We start from the raw sequence: 26,098 nt of genomic DNA, 5'->3' as shown, positions 1-26,098 counted from the left end.
AAGGTATTATAGGAGTAATTATTTATTTCCACAAATAGAAGCACAAGAAATCATAACAAAAAAATGATTCCATTAGAAAATATTCATATACAAAGAGATGCAATGTAATATAGTGTCAAACAAAACAATGATGAAAACTAAGTATTGTTATAAATAAAAAGAAAATTAAAATTCCCAGATATTTTCTATTTTCAATCCCAAGCACTATGAAAAACCCATCTACAACATAACCAAAAAAACTTAGGATGGACAAAGTCTAACCTTGGAATTGGAAGAAAGAGATGCAACAGTATTGACAAAATCATCACCATGGCTAGTGGAGGGATCGATCTAGGTGACATACAAAATTCCAAGAACAACACCAAGAATTAAACTAACATATATCCAAGACGAGCACTTTTTACCTAATAATTTCAAATATTGTGGCATCTTCTCCCATGATGTCATCCGTTAGCTCCATTGAACTGCCCAAGTTACTAACCTTTATGAATTTGAAACCTGGTTCTCCTTTCTCTGGACTCTATTGAGCTTTGCATAGAAGTTTTTAAAAGCTCACCTTTTGAGTTCCATCAAACTTGAGGCCTTGTGCTTTGGGAATTCCATGACAGAGGAGGCAACCTTGTGAAATTGGTGTGCGTTTAACGCATGTGATATGTGACATGGAGCTCTTAGCAATATAGCTACCATGGTTGCTCACTTTAGTCAACCAAACTTGCTAGTGCTTCATACAACTCATCATCAATGTTTAAAATGGTTTCAATTAATGCTCTAGATTGATGGTGATGTGAACAAAGGAATTAGGTTGATCAAATGTTGTCTCAAGACAATTTTGTCTCTACCGAAGGATATTTTGAATTGGAAATTAAATTATTTATGTTCGAGTGCTTGCACCATAAGTGTGATGCTGATTAGATATAATGTGGGAAGGAGAAGCAAATAGTGTGCAGAGGAAGACTACAAAGAATGTTGTGATATAGTAAACACAGACTTGATGTGATTATGACATCCAACATTATGTGAGGATCATCCCAGAAACCACAATCGAGAAACACTTTATCGATGAGCATTTTATAGCATGAGAAATTTTTTGATTGGAGTGAACTCCAAAGGGAAGCCTATCAGCTAATTACTTGACCTCTTGACCTCATGTTTCATTGGACAGAAAATTAATACAACATGGATGGTTTAAACATTTCATACTAAAGTTCAATTATTAAAATAAAAGTGGTATATAATTAAAATTGATTTATTTTTTAGAAGCTTGATTTTTTTCTAATATACAATGATTAAGAGTGCCTAATGTTATGTATATATCAATATTAGAATCTTCGATTTCACTCAAACTCTATCCATTTGTTAGGGTAGAATATGAAGCAGGTGAAATGATTTTTGAAAATTAGAAGATAGTGATAGAATTTTTGGACTATTTTAAAAGCAAAAGAAATTACAGAAAAAAAAAATACTAATGTTAATAATTTTGATGATTTACACATCAACATACCCCTCTTAATGTGAAGGTGTTAAATAAGGAATTATTTTAAATCTATCAAACTTCTTTCAATCAATTTCTTTGATAAGAATATTTGTGGACTCCAACTATAAAACACTTTAAACTTAGGAATTGATCCCTACTGTGTGTGATGTTTAAGTCATCCATTAATTTAGAGTGAGGCAATATTTGAGTTGTACACTATTATATGTTCACATGGGGTCACATTTGATATTGATGTGTTTGATTGATCATGAATGATCACATTTTCAATCACTATGATTGCAATTTGATTGTTAATAAAGAGTGGTGGGGATGAAACTTCTTGTTTTTATAAATCTTTATGAGTAATTCAAAGTCATAAGGTTTGTCAAGTTGTCCTAGAAAATCCAAATATTAAGCTTTTATAGAGGATAGAGCTAGTACTAGTTGCTTATTTGTCCAAGAAATTACTATAGATAGAAGATGCATTAAGAAACCAAATATAATTTTTTGTTTACTATGTCACCAAAACATGTGCCTTAAAAAGATCATTGTAAATAATTAAATTACCCTCAATAATTTTTTTAAATATATTTATGTAAAATAAATCAATTTGAGTTGGTTCATCCATTTGCCCCCCTTTTTATAAGCATATTATTGATTTTTTCATTTATATCATTCATATTTATACAAATTGTAATATTTATTCTTTAATCAGTATATTTATTTTGATTATCCATTTATTACATCCAATTATGTTTTTGATATTAAGAAGTAGTCAAAATATGGCTGATTGGCCCTAAATACACAAACTTAGTGGCATAGTCACTATTAGTAGAATCACAACTAACAGACCCATATTTAGTAGACTATACACCCTTAATAAATATAAATAACATAGTAGTGGACCAACAAGCTACTATCAAACTAGATCCCATAGCTAGCAAAAAAAGAAAACCATCTATGCTATGCAAAAATCTAGACTAATCATAGTGTCAAGGATGTTCATCATAACAACCATTAAAACCATATTGTTAATGTTCCATAACCAATCACATAGGGCTTGAAAGTTTAAGGAAGAGCCAAAAGACATTAAAAAAAATAAAATTATAGAATGAGGAAAGTTCCTCTTTCTTTTTCATCCTCTTGTCTGGGCTTAGATAACAACACATCCATCAATTGTTGACAAAGAACAATACAACTTCCTTGCATCCTCATCTTGTTTGTCTTCCCCCTTCTCATTTTCTCATTATAGGAGCTAGAGGGTAGTTGCAATTGTTGGAAATATAAGATATGTAATTGAGAGGGGAGGGGTGAATCAGTTACCACTAAAATAAATAACATATCCTTAGATGTCAACATAGAATATAAATTTCACTAAAATATTGTTGCTCAGCAAACACACAAGCACTCAGTTGATACTAATAATGTGTTGTAACTCAATAAATGTTTAACATGAGTACAAGTGACACATTTATTTAATGTGAAAACCCAATTTGGGAAAAACCACCAATTGCAACTAGTTACTAATTTTCACTCTTTTGACTTGAACCTTGTTAGGAGTGAACCCTGTTAAAGGTTACAAAACACATTGTTTTTGATAAGATAAATAGGTTTTATAGGGACCCTAAAACCCAAAAGTAACTATGGTAACATGGCTGATAATAAGCAATAGAAGCCCAGCTAGATAAAAACAAGTCTAATAGCTGATAATAAGCCCAACTAGAAATAGAGGCCAACGGAAAGGCCAAAAAAACAAACTATCTTTTACAGAACTTAGGAAAAGACAGACCAAAAGCCAAAAAGAGATACAAAAAAAAAAAAAAAGACAGAACAAGAGGGCTACTCTTCATTCTTCCTCTCAAGTTCTTGCATGGCCTGGGCTGCCTCATAAGCCTTTTGGTTCTCCTTGACCATCTCCTCTTGGGCTTTCTACATTTCCTAGTCCAAACTAGTGTAAGTGATTTTAGTGGCCATATCTTCATCAGACCTGGCTCTACCTCTGTCCTTTCCACCCTCACCAACCAGCAAGCCTCTGTCTTTAAGCACACCAATTAAGAGAGAATATTGTCATTGATCAAATTGAGGAGAGTTATCATCTGATTAGCCAAGTTATAGTTTTAGTTTTCTAGATTATGAATTCTCCTCTTAGCTAGACTGAATATTTCATCCTAGTCCTCTAGGTTCTCATGATCTGTGTCTTTCTTGTTTCCCTCCAACTATCCAACCTTCTCTCTAACCTCCTTTAGCTCATGATATAACCACTTGATTGATCTAAAATTATCAATCATGTTGTTACAAGTGTTGTTCAAAAGATTCATTCCCATCTCCCTAGCATTATTAGTGATCTCCACAATAGCTGGGTCAATGAGCTCTTCAAGCTGGGGTTGTTCCTAGTTAGCCACTAGAATATGAGGATTCCTCCATGCTTTTCTCCTATATTTCACTAGCACTTCCCCCTCTTTACCACTGATATCAATCTTTTCCTTCTCCTTGGGATGGGATTGGGGATGGATAGGGGAAAGAGGGAGAGTCATCACTTTTGGCCCTTGATTCGAAACCCTCACATCATCCGTACCATCCCTCTTCCATTTCTTCCTAGCATGTTCTACCATTTTTTCCTCTTCTTTCTCCTTACCCTCTTCATCTGAAGCCATGTCCTCCTCATCCTCATTATAGTCCATCTCATCTTGACTAGAGATCTTTTGGCCATGACCCCTTGGACTCTTTCTGCTTGGGGTTATTGGAGAGGGTGACTTCTTTTCTTGACCCTTAATTTTCTTTCCAGATGAATTATTCCCCTCCCCCTCTGAGCTTATGTTCTGAATGTCATCAGAATTAGAAGAGTAGCTAGAGCTACCATTGTCAACATCCACCTTCAGCAAGGGATTGCTGCTAATTGTCTGAGCTTTGAAGTGCTCATGAATTAGTAGTAACAATCCCTCATGTAGAGCAGGGTTGACAGTAGGTTTCTTCTTAAAACTAGACATTGCCTTAGTCATAGAGGTTAATAAATAGTAAGGGAAAGAGATTTTGCTATCATGACGAAAATGATTTAGAAGAACAAAATGATGGGTTCTTACTTGATCAAACCTAGTGTCCAGAGTAATATATTCAATGATGACACGTAAAACATACCTCCAGAGCTTCTTGATGGATTCTATTTCATAAAACATCTTGCTTTTAACTAGTTCATTCATTTCTTTAGTGCTCTTCACAAAATCCTTCACTATATTGGTTGAGAGTTTTTTATCCCCGAAAGACTTGAAACCCTCCATCAGAATCTAAGTAACCATAGCGACAACCTCTTCTATGATCATAAAAGAAACACCATTCACCTTAACCTTGCTGTCCTTCCATGAATTCACCATGCTGTTGATGACCTTAGGATCAACCCATGAAGTTTTGCAATGTAATTTGTAACTCCTCCCTTTTCCAGCTTCTTCCAAACTTTTCCCCTGTTTCTCCATTTCTTCACTTCCCCCACTAGCTCCTTTCTACAATGTTCTCCCACCATCTATGGACTTTTCGTTCCTACAATTCTCACATACTCAAAGCTTTGCAACTCGTTCATAGATGAAAAATGGGCTTTGTTTCTATGAAGAGTACCAAAATATTTTACCTTACAGAAACACATGCAACAAATGAAGATTTTGAACAACAAAATATGTCGAAAAGACAATGATAACCTCAGCTGCTTGCAATTTCCAAAAAAGCCTTTATGACTCATACTCATTCCCCAAATTCCATAAATAGTCATTATTGCTATTAGATCTCCACCATACGATAAGGGTCTTGGCTTCTACCAGAATATTCTTTCCCAATTGCCATGTCATCAACTTGTCAAATCCCACACCTTTGATGGAAAAAAAATCTGCTACAGGATTTGCTTCCCTAAACACATGTGTGACATGGACACTTTCAAATTTAGTAACTGTATCACGTGTCTCTTCAATTAAATTGGCAATCAACCAAGATGGAAGAGTTTTGCAATTTATACAATTAATGATATTATTAGAGTCCCCTTCTAACCAAAGTTTAGTTATTCCCACTTCAAACGCCAATTTTACTACATGACATGTTGCTCTGGCTTCAGCAAAATGATTGGTTTGGATTCCCAACAGAAGAGAAAAAGCTACAACTCCCTCACCAAAGTCATTTCTTATTATTCCACCACTTCTCAAAGGACCTAAATTTTCTTTAGAGGCATCGTCAAATTTGGCTTTATGCCATTGCTCCGGGGGAAGAAGCCATTTGGCTTCCTATCTTTTTCCTTTTCCATCTTTCTACCATGAACTTCAATATTTCCCCCCTTCCTAACTTAATAGTTTTCCTTGATATTTTTATAAATCTTCTTCTCAAGAACAAAAGCCGGCTCCTCTCTATCTCTGAAAATTATGTTGTTCCTTTCCTTCTAGATACTCCAACAAAAGTGAGGTAGAATCTAGGTACTTAATTCCTGCAAAATAAAAGAATTAAATAGACTTTTCCACTGACTAAAAAAGTCCAGAAGATTATCTAGCATACACTAGCTAATCCCTAGATCCTGGGTTAGGAAATCCCAAACCTCCCTAGAGTAAAAAAAATGAATGAATAGATGGTTTCCTAACTCCAGCTGGGTTTTACATAAAATAAATCTATTTGGCATAATGTGCCCTCTCTTTATAAGATTATCTTGAGTGAGAATTTTATTCTGAAGGGCTAGCCAATAAAAGATATTGATCTTAGGTATAAGACTAGGAAGCCAAGCTTTTGCCCAAAGGGGTTTCTCCCTTAAGCACCAAAGAGAGTTATAACCAAAAGCAATAGAATAACTACCATTGGGATTATCCCCCCAAATCACTTCATCTCTCTTGTTACTTAGAACTATAAAGTTTAACATTATCATAATCGGTTTCAGATCCTCAGATATGAGGGAAAGATCTCTCCAACCCTAGCCAATCCTATAATTGCTAATTTTCTACCCAAATTGTTGAATACACTCATTCACCAAAACTTCATAAACAAGATTATTAATAAGGGGACCTTGAAATAACCAACTACTAGACTAGAATTGGATATCCTCCCCATTTCCCAACTTCCATGAAACTTTGGCCCTTTCCAGATCCTTGGCCTTCAGAATACCATTCCAAATGACTGACCCTTTAGGAATGTCCTCATTATTAAGAATAAAATGAAGAGAAGGCCTTCTAATGTATCTATTTACCAAGATATCTCTCCATTCTCTAGTGCTATTAAAAATATGCCATAATTGCTTAGCCAGAAGAGCCTTATGAGATGGCTTAGCTTCCTAATGCTAAGACCACCATATCTATTTGGGAGACAACATTTTTCCAAGCAACAAGAGGATACCTTTTTCTCCCTTCAAGACCAGTCCATAAAAAGTCTCTCTGAATTTTTTCCATTTTCTCAGCAAATTTCATTGGAATCCCAAAAAGACTCAAAGCATACATTGGTAGGTTCTATAGAGTAGATTTGACCAGTTGATATTTACCTACCTGGTTGAGCGAAGCACCTTTCCAACAAACCAAATTTTTACTGAATCTATCCAAAATCCCATTCCAGAAGGAATTAGGAGGAGAAGAACCCAAAGGGAGCCCAAGGTAAGTAGAGGGAAGCTTTCCCACTCCACAACTAAAGATCCTAGCAATTTTTCTCTTTCCGTCTTCTGGGGTATTAACAAAGAATATTGAGCTCTTATCCCAATTGATCATTTGCCCTGACCCTCTAGTGTAAATATCAAGGATCTCCTTCATAGCCTTTGCCTCCTTAATAGAAGCCTTCCCCCCATTATTGTATCATCCACAAATTGCTGGTGTGAGAAAGGATCACACTTAGAGGAAGGCTTGATCCCATTGAGTCTTCCATCCTTCTTTTTTCTCTCAATAAGCCTACCAATACATTCAGCCAAGATAATGAAAAGGATAGGTAAGAGGGGATCTCCCTATCTAAGACCTCTAGAAGGTTTAAAGAAGTCTAAAGGAGCACCACTAACCAAAACAATAAGAGAAGAAGTTGAAACAAGTTGAGAGATAATCTTACAAACTTTTTGATCAAAACTAAAAGCCTGAAGGACCAAACCAAGAAAAGACTAGTCAACTCGATCATAGGCTTTAGAGAGATCCAGTTTTAGCAGCATACCTTCACATTTACCAACTTCCATAGAATGAATAACTTCATGAACCATCATTATCGAATCTAAAATCTGTCTTCTTGGGACAAAACTAATTTGTTACTATGATATAATCAGAGGTAGAATTTTTAGTATCCTTGAAGTTAGCACTTTCAAGATGATCTTGTAAAAATAGTTGCATAAATTGATTGGTCTGAACTTATCCAAAGAATTAGCCCCAGGAGATTTAGGAATAAGGACCTAGAAAGTGGAATTAATCTCCTTAAGAATACTTCTTGCTCCAAAGAACTCTTGAACAACCTTCACCACATCTTCCATAACCACTTGCTAGTACATTTTGAAAAAGGAATGTAGGAAACCCATCCAAGCCTGGGGATTTATCAGTAGGTAAATAAAAAAGAGCTTCACTAACTTCTTGAGCATTAAGAATAGGCCAAAGCATTTTATTGTGGTGGGGTTGGATAATTTGAGGAATACACGAAATAATTTATTTCATTCTCTTTTGTCAGCAAAACCTGCCCCTTCTTGATTCCATAATTTCTATTATTAGCTCTATGCTTAAGAGTAGAAAGGTGAAAAAACTTTGTATTCTGATCTCTGTCCTTGAGCCAATTTATCCTTGATCTTTGTCTCTAGAACTTTTCCTCCTTACTGATAATATTATGCAAGTCTGAAGAATAGACAATTCAACCTCCCTATTTAACTCATTATAACCTTCCTACTGAATATTGCCTTGAATTGAAGTTAATTTTTCAGACAGATCCTCCTTATCTTGAACGATATAACCAAAGTCCATTTTGTTCCAAACTTTTATCATCCTCTTCACATTACTCATCTTTTTGGTAACTCTGAACTCAGTAGTACCTTCCACATCAATCCCCCATCATAATTTCACTTTTTCTAATAAATCTGAGTGAGAAGTCCACATTTTTCAAACCTAAAAGGAAAATTCCTTCTTGGTTCAATAAGAACAACCAAAAGGGAAATAGGAGAGTGATTAGAGCCAACTCTAGGAAGCAGAGATAACTTACAAGAGAGAGTCTATAGCCAATCAGGAGAAATTAATGCTCTATCCAACTAACTCGAATACACTCCTATCCAATTCTTTTGTTAGACCAAGTAAAGACACCTCCCTTAAAATCCAGATCCAAAAAATCCAATCCATTTATAAAACTGTAGAGGTCCTATTTACTATCCCAATCCAATGCCAAACCACCCATCTTCTCCTCATCCACAAGCAGAGTATTGAAATCTCCCATTATAATACCTTTCTTTAAGTGACTAGTCTACACTAGCTCTCGTACTTTAGACCAATAAGTCTTTCTTTCTCTTTTATTGTTAGGAGCATATAGAATCAACAAAAACCAGCTTTCATTAGAATGCATATGATAGAATCTAAAAAAGAGAATGTTACCATCATTATATTCTGGTTCAAATTTAAATGCTTATTATTATACAAAGTTAGCAGTCCTCTAGATGCACCCTCTGAGTTGAAAGCTTCACCACTCATTATGTTACTAAATTTAATATTTCCCAAACTCTCCTTCTTCATCTTTGTTTCTTGGATCATCAATATAATTAGTCTCTGATCTTTAATCATGTTCCTTATAATTTCCTATTTGTGGGCACCATTAAGTCCCCTTATATTCCATGAAATTATCTTCATTTCACAATAGTAGAACACTCCAAAAGAGTTCTCTGATGCCCATCTGCCAAACATCTTCTAGTCTCCTCCTCTCTGGCTTGCTTTTTAGATCTTCTACCTCTTCTAGCCATTGTTCCCACATTTAGTTTGCTACTACTTCTAGTTTCAATTGGTGAAGCCATAGAAGGCTCTCTTATGTTTCTCTTCTTAGGCTTCGGAGATAAAGAGGCTTCTTTCTCCAATTCTATATCCAACGACTGAGAAATAGTACGTACTTTCCTTGGGGTACTAGGAATATCCTCCCACTCAACATGATTACCCTTCTCTATCTAAAAAGCAACAATTGAGTCAAGTGCCCCCACTGCCTTCGAAAGGATATCTGACCTTGAATCCTGCAGACTCCCTCTCTTAGATGGCTCCAAAACCTTACATATCCTACTCGTGAGGAAACAAGATTGTCCTCTGGGCCTTGAAAAATAATTAGATCTTTCTCTCCTCTATCCAACACTTCTCCCTTGGATACAGAGGATGCCTCCCTCCCAGAATCTATACGGAAAACCACTGATTCTTCCACCTACTTGGCCTCCTACATGGCATCATTCCCTTCTACTTCCACTAGCTTACTGTACTGTAAGACATCAAACCCTACAAAAACATGAGTATTCACATGCTCTTGAATACCCATGGACTTACTAGGATCTATTAAGTCTACTCTTTCTAGAATATCCTTAATCTTTGAAGGTTCTTCCTCGACTATAGATTTAGGAGCTTGATCCAAGATCTTAGGGCCAGGAAAAACAACATTGCCTTTCTGAGATGTTGTAGATGGTTTTTGCTTGAGATCTCCTTTCTTCTCACCAATCTTTAGAGTAACAACCATTTGACCACTCTTTTGAGTCCCCTCCTTTTGACCTACATGGATGTTCTTCTTTTTCCATATATTTTTGTCCCTTTGATGAGAAGAAGAAGGACACTTCTTATTTTCCATTTTAACTTTCGAACATTGAAAAGCCTTGTGCCTAGTCTTCAAGCAATGAAAGCATGCAAAAGGGACACTTTCGTAATCTAACTTTTGAATATGAGTTCCCAGTTTAGAGTGGAAACATACTACTTTTGGCATGTCATCCCCCTCTCTTACTCCTATACAAATTCTTGCATAGGTTAGTCTACTCTTAGAAGTAGTAATTAGATCTATGGATAATAGCTCCCCAAAAGAGTTAGCCACTCCTATAAAAAATCCTCATTCTAGAATTCTAGTGGTAGTTCCAGGAGTCTTACCCATACCAGAGCTTGCTGAAAGAAGGATTCATTTAGATCCAGTTTAGATGACCATTTCTAAAGTACCAGAGTAGCTTGGCCTATGCTTTAGGGTCCTTCACACAAAATATTAGCCAAATCCTCATTATATGTGAAATAAAAAGAAAGAAAACCTTTTGCAATTGCTGTAACATTGACTTGACCTTTTAGCTGCCATTTCTTCACAGTGAAGGATCTCACCACATCAATATTTGGTCTTTGCCCAATAAACTTCCCAACTAGAGTAGGCCATCGAAGTAATACTGTGATCAACTAATTCGTCTAGGATTGTGATCGCACATGACCCCTTTTTCAGGCTAGATAAAATCTTAGTCAAAGGGAAAGATGACTTACCAAAAGGTTTGACACCAAAAAGCGAAGACCATTTCGTTGGAAGATTCCCTGGTGTATCTATCTTGGGATGCAAATTTGGCTTTAATCACCATGTTAGGTGTGACCAGGCTATTAGAGGATTTAATCACCTTACTAGGAGTGGCCTTGTTAGAGGTCTTTAGACACTTCAATCTAGAAATGCCACCTTGTTAGAGGATTTACAAATAGCTATTATGCCAACTCTATTGAGAGATTTAGATCACTGCTACAATGGTTAGAGAGTAACAATGAGATGACCTGATTTCTAATGAAAGTTAATTGCTCATTTTAGATCTTTTTTCTAGCTTGAATAATTGATCTTTCATGATCGAATGTATTTGTGTAGCTCCTGTAACACCCCACCAAGGGATCCAAAAGAATTAATCTAAAGTTTTATTAAGTTTTCCAATCATTTTTTTGAAAGAAAGAATAACATACACATCAATCATAGAGTAGAGGAAGCAATAACATACAATAATACATAAGCAAACACATTGAGTCACATTTAAATTTAATTAATAGTAAGTCTAATAAATACCACAGCCACATGAAAGAATAATTAAAAGTACAAGTCCCTTTAAATAATATACATTTGTTTTGAATGCCACTTGGCAATAAAATTCATAATACTCAATCATCCATTGTACATCTTATAGGGTATGAAAGGCTAAAAGAATATACATTTATAAAAATAGATTACATCATCCCTTCTGGATCCATTGATACAAAGTACAATACAATATATGAAACCATCCATCATAAAGATATAGCCATCCATCATAACACATAGAGATAGAATAAAAGGAAATGTAGACAAGGAACTCTAGCCACAGTATCAACAAACAGATCTTAATGGTAAGAGTAAAAAGCATTACCACTTGACCACATGGTAACCCAAAAAGGCCCACTCCTACCGCACTGAGGAGATAGTCTTAAGTCCCAAACATGATATCAATCCATAAATTAAAAGTAATCTCTAAGTTTAGGAAACCCTAAAAGTAATCTAACTCAAAGGTTCCAAGATAAATCAACATCTAGACCCAGAGGCACACAAAGACACGTAGGAATTCTATATTGCTAGTGTGCAAGTGTCATCATACAAACCAACTCTAGGGTTACCCGACTAGTCTTTTAATCCTTTGCTCCCCTAGTGACTCTATGCGGCACTGGTATCCTTTCATACTAACAAGGCATACTAACGAGTCAACTCTAAGTTTACTTGGCTAATCTTTTAATCCTCCAGCCCCTTAGTGACTTTCTATGGTACCAATATCTTATTAATTCATTTTAAACCTATTTAATGAAATGTTATCACTTATTAAAATACTTACAATGGGTTACCCTATTAGCCACTTTGGGCCCCAGCCTCCATTGCAAGCCACTTCCAAACTTAACATACAGATTACCTACCCTAGGCTCATAAAAGTACAAATTAAAGAATCATAATATATCACCTCAGTCCTATATAAGTGACTAGAAAGCATCAAACGATAATTCACAATAACACATCAGTTCTCTACGAGCAACTAGAAAGCATCTCAAAAATACTGATTGAAGACTCAAAATGGTTAAGTCAAACATATCATAACATGGCATCACCAAGAAAAAATCATACAAACACATTAGTCCTATAAAAGTGACTAGAAAACAATCCAAAAACAACTGATCGAAGGCTTAAAGGCTATATCAGATAGGTCACACCATACACCTCAATTTCACACAAGAGCACTAGAAAGCAATAACAATCAATAGATCAAAATGCCTCATAGAGCATACAAAAAAAAATAACATGGTTGAGTATGAAATATCATATACAAACATCGTCATGACATAACAAAACAAACCCCCAAGCCTCTAGTAAACATCATGACTAGCCAAAGCTAAGACAAATCAAGAAAACCCAACACTAGTAAACCACACATCAGATAAAGCACATACAAAAGTGTATTCCATAATTTGTTAGGTTTTGAAAACCTTAAAGTTCAATATTTAGTAAAAGTTTTTATATTAAATCACAAACAATTCTATAATGGAAATTAATTTTCTCAAACACAAGTTTCAACCCAGAGAAATTTTGAAACAGAAACACAGTAGACACAGAGAAGATAGGTATTCGAAGAACAAGCAACTACTGCACAAATCCACAAGATCCTACCTAAATCTGATGCTAAAACAATGAATGCACAAACATGCAAGAATCTTCTTTTTCCTTTGAAAACCCTCTTTTCAAAAATTGGCTCCTCGAAACCTGTGTATCTAGAAATAAGTTTTAATTTCCTTAATAAAGAGTTTTCCCTCCAAATCAAGGCTTTGATCATGCAATCATGCGAAAACTCTTTGTCTTTAATTATTATATTTTAATTTTCATGCACACACTTTATGCACTTTAATTAAAATAAACTTTATCAAATTAAAACTTTCCCTCCCTTACTAATTCATGCGAAATTTTTAATATAATGTTTATTAATTTAACTAATAATATTATTTAGAGTTTATTAAAAATAAAACTCTTAAATAAATTATTATTAAATATAAATACGCCTAAATTAGAACTTTAATTAAATCTTTTAAACTTAATTCTTTCGTGCACATTTAAAGAACCTTTTAATTAAAATATTCTTTTATATTTTGTTTTCCTCCACTTATTAATTAGTGTAAGCACTATTTAAAGCATAGTTTATTATTTAAATTAATAAAAATAATTAAAGCTCATTATTTAAATGCAACTCTTATTTAATAATTATTAATTAAATAATCACAATAAAACAATATCAAATCTTTAATCTTTTAATATTTTAATTATCTTTTATGTTTTTATGCACGCTTTTTGCGATATAAAATATCTTTATTAAATTTATTTGCTTTGTCTTTTTAATTAATTTATTATATTTTAATTTCATGCATAAGCTTTATGCAATTTAATTAGAATAAACTTTATTAAATAATTACTTACTCTCTCTTATTAATTTATTATATTTTAATTTCACGCATAAGTTTTATGCAATTTAATTAAAACAAGCTTTGTTAAATAATTGCTTGCTCTCTCTTATTAATTTATTATATTTTAATTTCATGCATAAGCTTTATGCAATTTAATCAAAATAAACTTTATTAAATAATTGCTTACTCTCTCTTATCAATTTATTATATTTTAATTTCATACATAAGCTTGATTCAATTTAATTAAAATAATTTTTTTGAAATAATTGCTTACTCTCTCTTATTAATTTATTATATGTTAAATTTCATGCATACACTTCATGCAATTTAATTAAAATAACTCTATCAAATTTATGTTTTCTCTCTCTGGCTAATTACGAGATGCTTTAATAATATATTTATTAATTTAACTAATAATATTATTTAGAGTTTATTATTTAAAATACAACTCTTAAATAATAATTATTAATTTAAATAAATATAATTACGTCTAAATTAGAACTAAAACTTTATCTTTAAGTTGAATTATTTTATTTAATTAATTCACGAGATTTTTGTTTTAATAATATATTCATTAACTTAATTAATAACATTATTTAGAGTTTATTATTAAAATAAAACTCCTAAATAATTATCATTAAATAAAATAAATATAACTATGCCACAATTAGAACTATAACTTTATCCTTCAATTTCTTGGATACACTTTATGCAATTTAATAAAAATAAACTTTATAAATTTTATATTTTCTCTCTCGAGTTAATTATGAGACATTTTAATAATATATTTATTAATTCAACTAATAATATTATTTAGAGTTAATTATTAAAATAAAACTCCTAAATAATAATAATTAAAATAAATAAATATAAATACGTCAAAAATAGAATATTAATATAATCTTTTAAATCTAATTATTTAATTTAATTAATTCATGAGGTGTTTTAATAATATATTTATTAATTCAACTAATAATATTATTTAGAGTTTATTATTAAAATAAAACTCCTAAATAATTAATATTAAATTAAATAAATATAAATATTTCAAAAGTAGAACTTTAATATAATCTTTTAAATTTAGTTCTTTTATTTAATTAGTTTCTCAATTAATTAAATATAGTTAAATATCAAATTTCTTTATAAAATTTCCATTAAATTAAATCATTAAAAGAGATTAAATTGTCTTTTAATTTGATTTAATCATAACAAAAAATTACCACATACTCACAAAACCAAAAATGACAACTCAACTAAAGGCAAAGAACATAATCAAACTCCAGGGTCAAAATCATGAATTCATGTCACTTGGCGAATTCAAATGGGTAAACTAACTCAGATACTTGTTCTAATTTTCTAGGACAAATGGGTTTAAAGGTTAGGATTTGGACTTAAGAATTTATCTACCCTCTTTTACCATTGAGATAATGTGATAGGGTACACTCATCCTGGCAATTTAGGGAAGTCGATACCTATTACCTGCAATCTGCATAAAATCCATGCATCTTATTAATTTAAACGTATCCTTCTAATTTGCTTCCTCTAAGCTTCTTCTATTCTTCCATACACTTGTACATATTTAATTGTCAACTTGACCTTATACTTATATCTTATGCATTGTGAAGTCGACTTGAACACATCTTAGAATAATTAATATTTGTCACTTCAGTTAGCTGAAACAAACAAACAAATTTATTAAGCTCAATATGCCAAAACAAGAAAACCCTTTGTTAGTCGACCGTACTCGATAGACATAACTCAGAAATGATTTTCATGTGTTAACCATCTGAACTCGGTTAACATTGCATCTTCACAAATTTTTTTTGGTAACTGAGTGAGCCTAGTCAACACTAGTTCCATCCAACTTTACCTTCATTAACTGAGTAAGCTTGGTTAACACTCAACTTTTGCAAACTTCTCTTTGTCACTCAAGTGAACTCGTTAGACACTATCTTTAGAACTTGACAGATACTAGAATACTTGACAGACATAGGAAACTATCTTCATTGCTCAAGTCATCTTAGCATACATTGACTGGTAAAGATATGACATTTTGTGTGATATCAAAGATAATACACAATTAATCAATTATTTTTAACACTCTCCCTCTTTGGCATTGATGGCAACACAACATGTCATAAGAAAATGAAGTTTTAGAGAAAAATAATAGTAAGGAAAATATCTTTAGTTTCATTCTAATTCTCATCCATGAGAACTCTCTCTATCAGTGTGAACTCCCTCCACCTTCAATTTCTCTCTTTTTAGCAAACTCTACCTTCAACATCTTCTTTTGATAGCAAAGTTCTCCTTTTTGATATCAAACCCATCTTTCATAGGTTCTCCCTCTTTTATATCTTGAAACAAAATTTATTTGAAAATCATACTCTCCCTCTCACTAAATTTTTTGTGATATGACATCACAAACTTCTCCCTCTTTGGCATCTCATGCCAAAGACAATAATTACTAAATATCAATGTACCTCATGTACTGATTCATATGCAATCTGTCCTTGAAATATTGCATCAACTTGACTGATCTTCAACATGCTCTAGTTGATGCATCACTAAACTTCTTTTAGTGAACTTCAAATAGGGGAACAACCCCTAACTTATCTCTTAGATACATAAATGCATCCTTAGATAATGACTTAGTGAATATATCTGCAATTTTTTCTTTGGTATTCACATATTTGAATCTTACCTCTTTGTTTTGCACTGATTCTCTTAAAAATGATATTTTATTGCAATGTGCTTGGTCTTGGTATGCATCATAGAATTCTTTGATATATTACTTAAACTAGTATTATCACAGAAGGTAACCACGGAATCCTTGATCTCTACCTTTATACCTACCAATAGTTGCTTGAACCAAACAATATTGGACAATTAACTATTACTGCCACATACTCTACCTTTGTTGTAGATTGAGAAATGTAATTTTTCTTCTTACTTGTCCAAGAAACTAGTCTTTTACCAAGAAAGAATGATCCACCACTGGTGCTCTTCCTGTCAGCAACACTTCCTACCAAATCAACATCTATGAAGGCTTTCAAATCTAAGGTGCCTCCTTTCTTGTACCATAATCCATAGTCTTTAGTACCTTTTAGATACCTCATGATTCTTTTGATTTCCATCATATGACTATTATTATTATTTTTTGAGAATCTTGCCACCATACCAACTACTAATAGAATATCAGGCCTTATATGCACTACATATTGCAATTTTCTAATCATTAATCTATATGTGGTCTGATATACTTCTTTGGAATCATCATTCATGGAAATATTATGTCCATTAGACATAGGTGTTCCAACTGGTCATGAATCTTCCATTCCAAACTTCTATAGTATCTCCTTGATATATTTAGATTAAGTAATGTAGATACCATCTTTTTTCTGTTGAATTTACAATTCAACATAGAATTTTATCTCTCCAAACATGGACACCTCAAATTATTTACTCATCTCCTTTGAAAAGGCTTTGCACAAGTCATCATTTCTAGTAAACAATGTGCCATCCACAAATATTTTTGCCAATACAATCTTCTTGTCTAGTGCTTCTTTGATATGCAGGTTGTTGTTATCATTGGTCCTTTGAAAAATAATCTTTATCAAATAGTTATGAAGTCTTTCATACCAAGGTCTGGGAGCTTGCTTGAGACCATACAATTCTTTGTGTAATTTACAAACCATATCCTTTTCTCTAGGATCTACAAAACCTTCAAGTTGTTCTATTTAAACCCCATCTTCAAGAATGTAGATTTCACATCTATTTGATAAACTTTAAATCCTCTATGTGTAGCATAAGAAAGTAAAGTTCTAACACCTTCTAATCTTGCAACAAGAGAAAACGTTTCACCATAATCAATGCCTTCTTCTTGAGAATAACCTTTACATACTAACCTTTCTTTATTTCTAGAAACTTCTCCATTTGTATTCAACTTATTTCTAAAAACTCACTTTGTGCCAATGATATTTTTATCCTTTAGATTAGGAACAAGAGTCTAGGTCTTATTCCTCTCTATCTATTCTATCTCATTATTCATACATTTGTTGTAATTATTTAGAATAAATGAGAAGAGGGGTGAGTTAGTTATCCAAGGTTCAGATATACAAATAAAACTTTTCAAAACTTACTGAACCCATATTTATAAAACATTTTCATCATGCATGCAACTATTAGTTCATATAATCACTTGAACTTGTAGGTTACTATCAAATCAATTTTGCAAAAATGTAAGCATGAAACATAATATATTCAATAACACATTTGACACAATGATTTAATATGGAAATCCAATTTGAGAAAACCACCAGCAACACGCTACTCATTCTCACTCTTCTGAAGTGATGCCTTATGAAAGGCCAACACTATTAAAGGTTATAATGCACACTATTAAATGTGACCCGATTAAAGGATTTGAATCACCCATTAGGAGTGAGTCTTGTTACAGGACTTTAGATCATTCACTTGGAGTGTCACCCTATTAAAGGATTTACAAATGACTATTAGGTCAACCTTAATCCAAAAGATTTACCCTAGACTGGTAAAATGATTAGAAAGTAATAGTAAATCTTGATCTAATAACAACTTACAATACACTTATAGATTACAAATCATTATTTCAGTGCTCCATTCTGCTTGGATTTTACACACTTCAACTTTGACAACTTGTTCACCCTTCAAGCATCCATAACCTTAATCCTTCTTGTTTTCCTTGCTAATGTAGACTCTTTTCTTAGGTCACTAAATGAAACAATACCCTAGACTCCTTGTCTACCTTATGTTCTCACAAACACAACCTTTCCTTTTGACCAACCATCTCTATAAATAGAGATTTAAGATCTTTTTCTGTTCATCCTCCTTCATCCATTTTAGAGTTAGGTTGGATTAGTTAGGATTCAATTAATCTATCCATCATTTCATTTCATTCCCTTGTAAAAAATTATCCTTCAATCCTCTTTGAATTCACCTCAAAATGTTCATCTTGAATTTTGTGCCACCAGCTCACTAAGCCTATCTTTCATATGGTTCACACAATCTAAGAAATCAAACTTGTCAACTCAGATTCATCAAACTCACAATCTTCCTCATAATGGTGACACTCACCATTACCTTTCTTCTAATACTCAACACATACTGCATTGCTTGACATCCACTATCAAAACACTTAGCAAAAACTAAAGTTTCATGGTGCTTGGCATCAACTAAACCTTACTTAGTTTACATTGTATCACTTGGCTTACATTGAAATTGATTTTTCTTGGTTCCAACTAATCTTTTGCTTAGCTTGCACAAACTTTTCTTGGCACCTACTGTGAAGATTATTAAGCTTGGTAGATATACTTTATTTAACTTGTTCTTCTAAACTTAATCAGTGTAACCATCATTTGCAACCTTAAGTAGATTAGCAATGCACTATAATATCACTGTCTTAACTAATCCTTGTACTTCTTTTCCATATCATAACTCAACCTTTCCTCTAGCTACTCTTGTTACCTCATTTGATCAAATCCTCTTCATTAATAAAATAAATGATGGTACTCAAATCATTTAAATTATTGTCTTGCCAAGAAGTAGTGGGTTTGACATCAGTGACAAAATAATGATTGAAACACATATTCATTCTTGTATCAATCTATTTTCAACAATCTCCCTCTTTGACATTAATGACAACCCAAATTGACCAAACTTTATCAATACAACAACAAAATACCAAAAAGAAAATTTATTTCCTTGTATTGAAATCTCTTCCTCTATCAACAACTTTTCATCCTCTGAAGAAGTTAAAAAAATTTATTCAGCTCAATATCTCTACAAATACTTTGAACAAGTTTTTGAATCACCTTTTTATCTACTTACTCTTGCTTGAATTTGAAATGATGAATAATGAGCAAAAATCGATCATATACCTTTCAAAAATCTTGCATTTAATGTTGAGTGCTTCCACAGTTGTAAGCTTGACATCAACCAATTTCAAGATCACTCAACATCCTTTGATATTTCCATCACTTGGTAGCTACTATGATCTTGGCATCCACTAGCTAGTCTTGAAAAATCGGCATCAACTAAAATTCCACTTGGAATTGATGGGAAATATTTCATGCTCAAAAACAACATGAAATACTTAAAGATTTAACTTCAATTTTCACCAACATCTTGCATCTTTGTTCATGCTAATGTAGTCTTTTTCTATCTCCTTTGGAATTGATGTATGATATAACACAAGAATACTAGTCCCACATACCTCTTGATCACCTAGTTTGATGCAGTATGATCACTTGACCCATTGGGTGAAGTGATCCCTTCTTCATTTGATGTGCTAAAATTATCTTTCTTTTTACATGTCTTGTCCATCTCATTTATGATGTGTTTAACATCTACTTTGCCTTTTCCTTTATCAACTTCACAACTTGGTGCCTTTGACCTAGTTGGACAATGCTTTTTGATGTGACCAATCTTCAAATAGCTAAATGAATCATACACATTTTGTAATTACCATTGAAGTTTATTCTAATATAGTTCTCAAAAATATGTCCATATTCTTAACAACAATGACAACTATATCTTGTATTATAATACCAGTAATAAGAGTTTCCATTGTTCCTTACCTTTGTTTATTTGTTTGATGACCATATGGATTTGGATCTATATTCAAAAGCTCCATGTCCATACTTCTGACAATTGTAGCAATAACCTTCAAATATTTGTGTATTCATGGTCTTGGTTCTGCATTCATGTGCCTGATGACCTTGCTTGTTACATTTGTGACAACGAACCATGCTTTTAGGCTAAGCATTCTAATTTGTATTCTTGCTCCTGCACACATTAGAAGTATGTCCTTTCTTACCATAATTATGACAATTAGGTTTGGAGTTCTTACCCTTTTTGTTCCTTTCTTCAACACTTTTTGATGACTCTCCTTCTTCAGTGCTTGTGTATCCCAATCCAGATGTAGCAGTGTTAGATCTAGGGAATCTTAGTAATTTCTCAAAGTATTTGATGGCTTCATTTAGTTTGTTGAAACTTTTAGCAAATTCCTTTTCTCTCTTTAGGTCACTTTGTAGTTGTTCATTCTGCAACTTCAATGTAGTTATCTCAATGTCCTTGACATTCAGTTCATAGTTGGCATTCATCATTTGACTTAGAGTATCCAATTGCATGTTGAAAATCTTGGTTAGTTCTATTGACTTTTCTTCCAATCTGTTGGCCAAAACTCTTTTGTCTTCTACAATCATGGCTTTTCCTTTCATGGCTTTCTTCTTTTGTTCAACCACTTCACATACTAGTATGGCTTGTGATTCTTGTTCTAACTTGAGATTTTTGATTTCCTTATCTTAAATTTTTTTCTTTTCCATTAGATCTGCAATTGCTACATCAAATTCATTTGAGTCTCCATCTACAAATAGCTTAGTAGTGTTTATCTCTTTGTAGTGTGTGTCATTCTTTGAGATAGCAATTTCTTTCCTTCTCTTGAAGTAACTCTTTAAAGCTTCTCTAGCTTCATTAAATTGATGTAGTATAAGACGTATTTTAATCTCTTGGTTCTCAATAGTATTTCCCAATTTTTATACTTCCATTTCAAGATCTTTCCTCAAAGCTGCAAAGCTTTTCCTTTTGAGAACACGACTCTGATACCAATTGTTGGAATTACAATAGGAAAGTTTAACTTCAGAGGGTGAATCATTAGTTAAAATTTGAACCCATAAAACTTTCACCACACATCCATCTCATCCATTCAATAGATAAACTAAAATAACATGTAAAGCACATACATCTAAATCATGTAAACATGTAAGCAATCACATACATAACACCATATATGATTACCCAAAAACCCTCTAAGTGAGAAGGTAAAACTGGGGTGGGGATGACACCCACAAATATTCACTACTATAGTTGTAAAGTGTATCCAATTAAGGTTACAATATTTTTATCATGAATCATGATCTACCTTGTGAAAGGCCTTCCCTATTAAAGGCTTACAAAGGCTGTTAGGTCTTACCTTGTTAGAGGATTTCAACACCCTATTAGAAGGGTGTCTTGTTAGAGGACTTTAACTTATAACTAAGTAAGCACCTTGTTAAAGGATTTCATGTAGCCTGCTAGGACGTTAAAGGATTTCATTTAGCCTACTAGGACTACTCTGTTTAAGAAGTTTAATTGAAATTGCTTGTAAAATGTCTCAACATAGATCTTGAGATTGGCACTTGCTTTCCTGATGATAGATCAGCTCTAAACACTTATCTTCTTGATCCTTCTTTATCAAATGTCTCAATGTTGTATCACTCTCTCTATCCTCTATTTTTCTAATTGATTATGCAATTTACTCTTTCCTCATAACTTCTAAGTCTCCACAAATGCTCTTTTTTGCAAATGCAAACTTCTCTATACTTCTCCCTCAATTTCATCCTCCTTAAGAAGACTAGGAGAATTAGGGTTAGATATGAATCTACAACTAAGATTCATCCATATTTCCACTTAAACCTTCTCATTTTTTGATTGGCTGCATTTAATTGCATAGGGAATCTATTTATAGATTCGTCCTTATCTCCAAAAGATTGTAATATATCCTTAAGTCATCTCACAAATGGTTTACATAGTTGTTTGTTCCATTACAAACAAATATGTCCAAACTGTGTCACTTGGCATATGAAGTCTTTGATGCTCGACATGCACTATATTTCTATTCTGACTCAACACCCACACTGCTCAGCATCCACTATTTACTTGGCTCCTAAATCACTTGGCATGGTCTATCTGCTCAACACTTGAGTGACTCTACACATGAGTGATACAACACATGAGTGACTCAACACTCATTATAACTCATCATGGTCTAGTATTTGTATATTGTACTTGGCATGTATTACTAGTTTGGCATGAACTAAGTAAATGGATTAAGTGTCTTAACACTCGTCAAAATCAATTTGAGATCAACATTATCCTTAGTGGGTTGTGTTTCTGAATCTTACTTGGAATAAAAAGATCCTTCTTTGATTTAGATTATTGCAAATAAGTTGGGCATTTTTCGTTAAGAATGACTTGGTTCCATTTGTTTGATTGCATCTGGTTGTTAGTGTTTGTATCCTCATCCAAAAGAGGGAGCCTTTTCCTTCAGAGATTTCAATTTGCTCAAAATTTGGAACATGGGTCAGTAGATTTAGTATTTGGAGGCAACAACTATTGCCAATAATGTGAATTCTTTGGGTAATTTTTCACATCAATGCCAAAATTTTCTTCTAGTGTTGCATGAGATCTATCAAATTTTTAATTCTAATATGAAGTTGTACTCATTTTGTTGTCATCATTCGACTTCAGAATCTCATCCTTTGCAGTTGGTTCTTATTAATCACAGTTCTTTCAATGATGTTGGTTCAGTGGAAGAGTTGGATGTATCCTTTCCTTGGCTTTATTTGGACCAAAGATCTAAGATACAAGTAATGTCATTGATATAGGAGGTTATTCCTATTTTCTCAACTCCACGTTCTTCTCTTTTCTCATTATTTTTCTCTAGTATGGATGTTAGGTCTGATTTTTCTTGCTCTTTTTCTTTTTCTAGTGATTATGGTCGATCTTTTGGTGAACCTTTAGCTTTCACCACTTCTAGTTTTCTTATTTCTTTCTCTAATTGGGTTGACTACCCTCTGGTGTGTCAGGATTTTCCTCCTCTAGAAGAGTAGGGTATCATCCAGAATTTGATATTTTGTAGTCAACCCTTTGTCCTTGTTTTGTCCTCCTCTATTTCTCTGTTGGTCATCCAAGATACTCATCTACAATTTGGCAGTGTCATTATCACAGTAGTAGGTCAAGTCTATGATGATATTTCTTTGGAAGAGGGTATGTTTGTGAATGAATATTTTGAGCAAAAGTGTTCATCTATTTCCAAATGCTTCAATTTTATCAATAATTATCCATTTCTCAATTAGAGAGCTCTCTTTTCCTAGTGTCTCCTATGTCAGCCATTAAAACAACCAAGAAAAGGGGTCATAAGCCTCTTTCTTGTAAGGATAAGGAAGAAATTGAATCTGGTATTCAAGTGACTACTATGGAGATTTTTTCACCTATTATTCTAACTAGGAGAGAAACACACTCTCTTGCCTCATAATGAGGATTATGTCTTGGAATATCAGGGGTTTAAATTCCCCTAACAAGAGTACTCAGATTAAAAAGTTTATCTTATCCTCTTAGGTTGACATCATTCTTCTTCAAGAGTCTAAACTTTCTTAGGAGTCTTTTGTAAAGTTTTGTAGATGTTGGTCTTCTTGTGAGTTAGGTTGTGTTCCATCTTCCGGTGCTTATGGAGGTCTTATTGTTATATGGAAAAGTAAGTGTATTATAAGGCATATTCTGGTGTCAAATCCAATTGGCAACTCATTGAATTCAAATGGTTTGATGTTACGTTTTTTTCTTGTAATGTTTATGGGCATTCTTTGGCCCAGGATAAACTTATTGTATGGGAATCAATCACTGGACCAAATTAACAAAATTGATGACCTCCCAGTTGTTATTAGGGTTGATTTTAAAAACATTTCATCACCAATGAAAAATTTGGGGGTAATGAGAAGTTTCTACAAGTTCAATCTATTTAATGATAACATTATCAACAAGACATGCCCCACCTCGAGTATTCATACTCTAATCTTTTCCATGCAAAACCATCATGCTTATTCGCTATGAAAGAGAGAGAAGTTTGTGAGCCTACAAGAATTGTCAATCTATTCAACTACAATTAAGAGTTTTTTAAATTCTCAGGCCTGTCATGGGACACGTATTTTTATATCGTGTCTTCGCTTCATCAATTGTGAGGAGTCATGAATAAGCATGAGCTGTTGATTTAACAATCCCACTCCACTCAAACATACGTAAGTGAGAAAATTTAAGCCAAAGTTAAAGCATAAGGATTAATTTGTCGACCATGGTTGAAGAGGTCATGAATGACTAGGGAAATAAAAAGAGGACCTTATCAATGAAAATGCAACCCTTAGGTAAGTGACATTTAAAAAAGATATTTTTGTGGGGTCTAGACATCGTAGTTGATCACTTAGGAAAAGAGGAACACCCAACCAAAGTAACAAAGACCCTTATTTAAGTTAATTAAAAGAAAGCATCAAAATAGAACATTTTAAGGGTTGATTCATCACATGAAGGGTTTTTGTTTATTCTTACAACCATATTAATTTCATAAGCCATATACAAACATAACTTAAGGGATAAAGCACATGAACCCTTTAGAAATGTTGGAAAGGTGCCAACATAACCCTACCTAGGGTTTTCGATTTTACAAACATGCAAAGGCCTCTCATTAAAGTAAAATTTTATTAGTTTATTATTTTAACTCATTTAATTCCTTTGTGCATGTTTAGAGCTTCTAAATTAGAAAAATAACTATTTAAATGAAACTTCTCAATTTATTATTGTTTAAATAAAATAAATATAATTATGTCAAAATTATCCTTTTAATTAAATCTTTAAATTTAACTCATTTATTTAATTATTTTCTCAATTAATTTTTTAACTATTTAAATATAATAAAATTGTTTTTTCTATCAATTTCTTGTTTAATTAAGTCATTTAATAAACTCTTTGGCTGATTTAAATATACTTGAAAATCACAACAGATCCACAAACATAAATAAAAAAACTCAACTAAAAGACAAAGTATTAATTACATTACTTTGACGAATTCAGAAGGGTAAAGAAATTAGACACTTGTCCTTTATCTTAGGACAATTAGGCTTTGGGTTAGGATTTGGACTTGAGAACTATCTCCCCTTGTTTACCATTAAGATACTACGATAAAGTACACTCATACTAGAAATTCAAGGAATTCGATGCCCAATACCTACAATCTGCATAAAAGTTGAACATGTACATATGCATATATATCTAAACAAAATATTCCATGGTGGGGAGTGGTACATCGTGTAGATCTCAACTAGTAGGTGACTACAACTCCCTCCCTCAACCACATCAAACACATCAAACATAATGTAAAACATACATGTACACCATACATATGCAAGTATGGGGTAAGTAACCATAAAAACACAAATAAATTCTCCATATAATTGTCATTATGAAAACAACTAAAATCACTATATGAAGTATAAAAAGTATCATCATTAGATGAATATCTATGAACACATAAGTAGCTCATCAAACACTTAATCCAAACTTGTGAATAATATCAATCAAATAAGGTAGCCAAGTACCACTAAATCACATCATGTAACCA

This window comes from Cupressus sempervirens, chromosome 3, assembly GCF_028749045.1.
Source record: "Cupressus sempervirens isolate cs-2001-9-10 chromosome 3, ASM2874904v1, whole genome shotgun sequence".
NCBI classification, from domain to species: domain Eukaryota; kingdom Viridiplantae; phylum Streptophyta; class Pinopsida; order Cupressales; family Cupressaceae; genus Cupressus; species Cupressus sempervirens.
Note: the sequence above shows the minus strand (reverse complement) of the source record.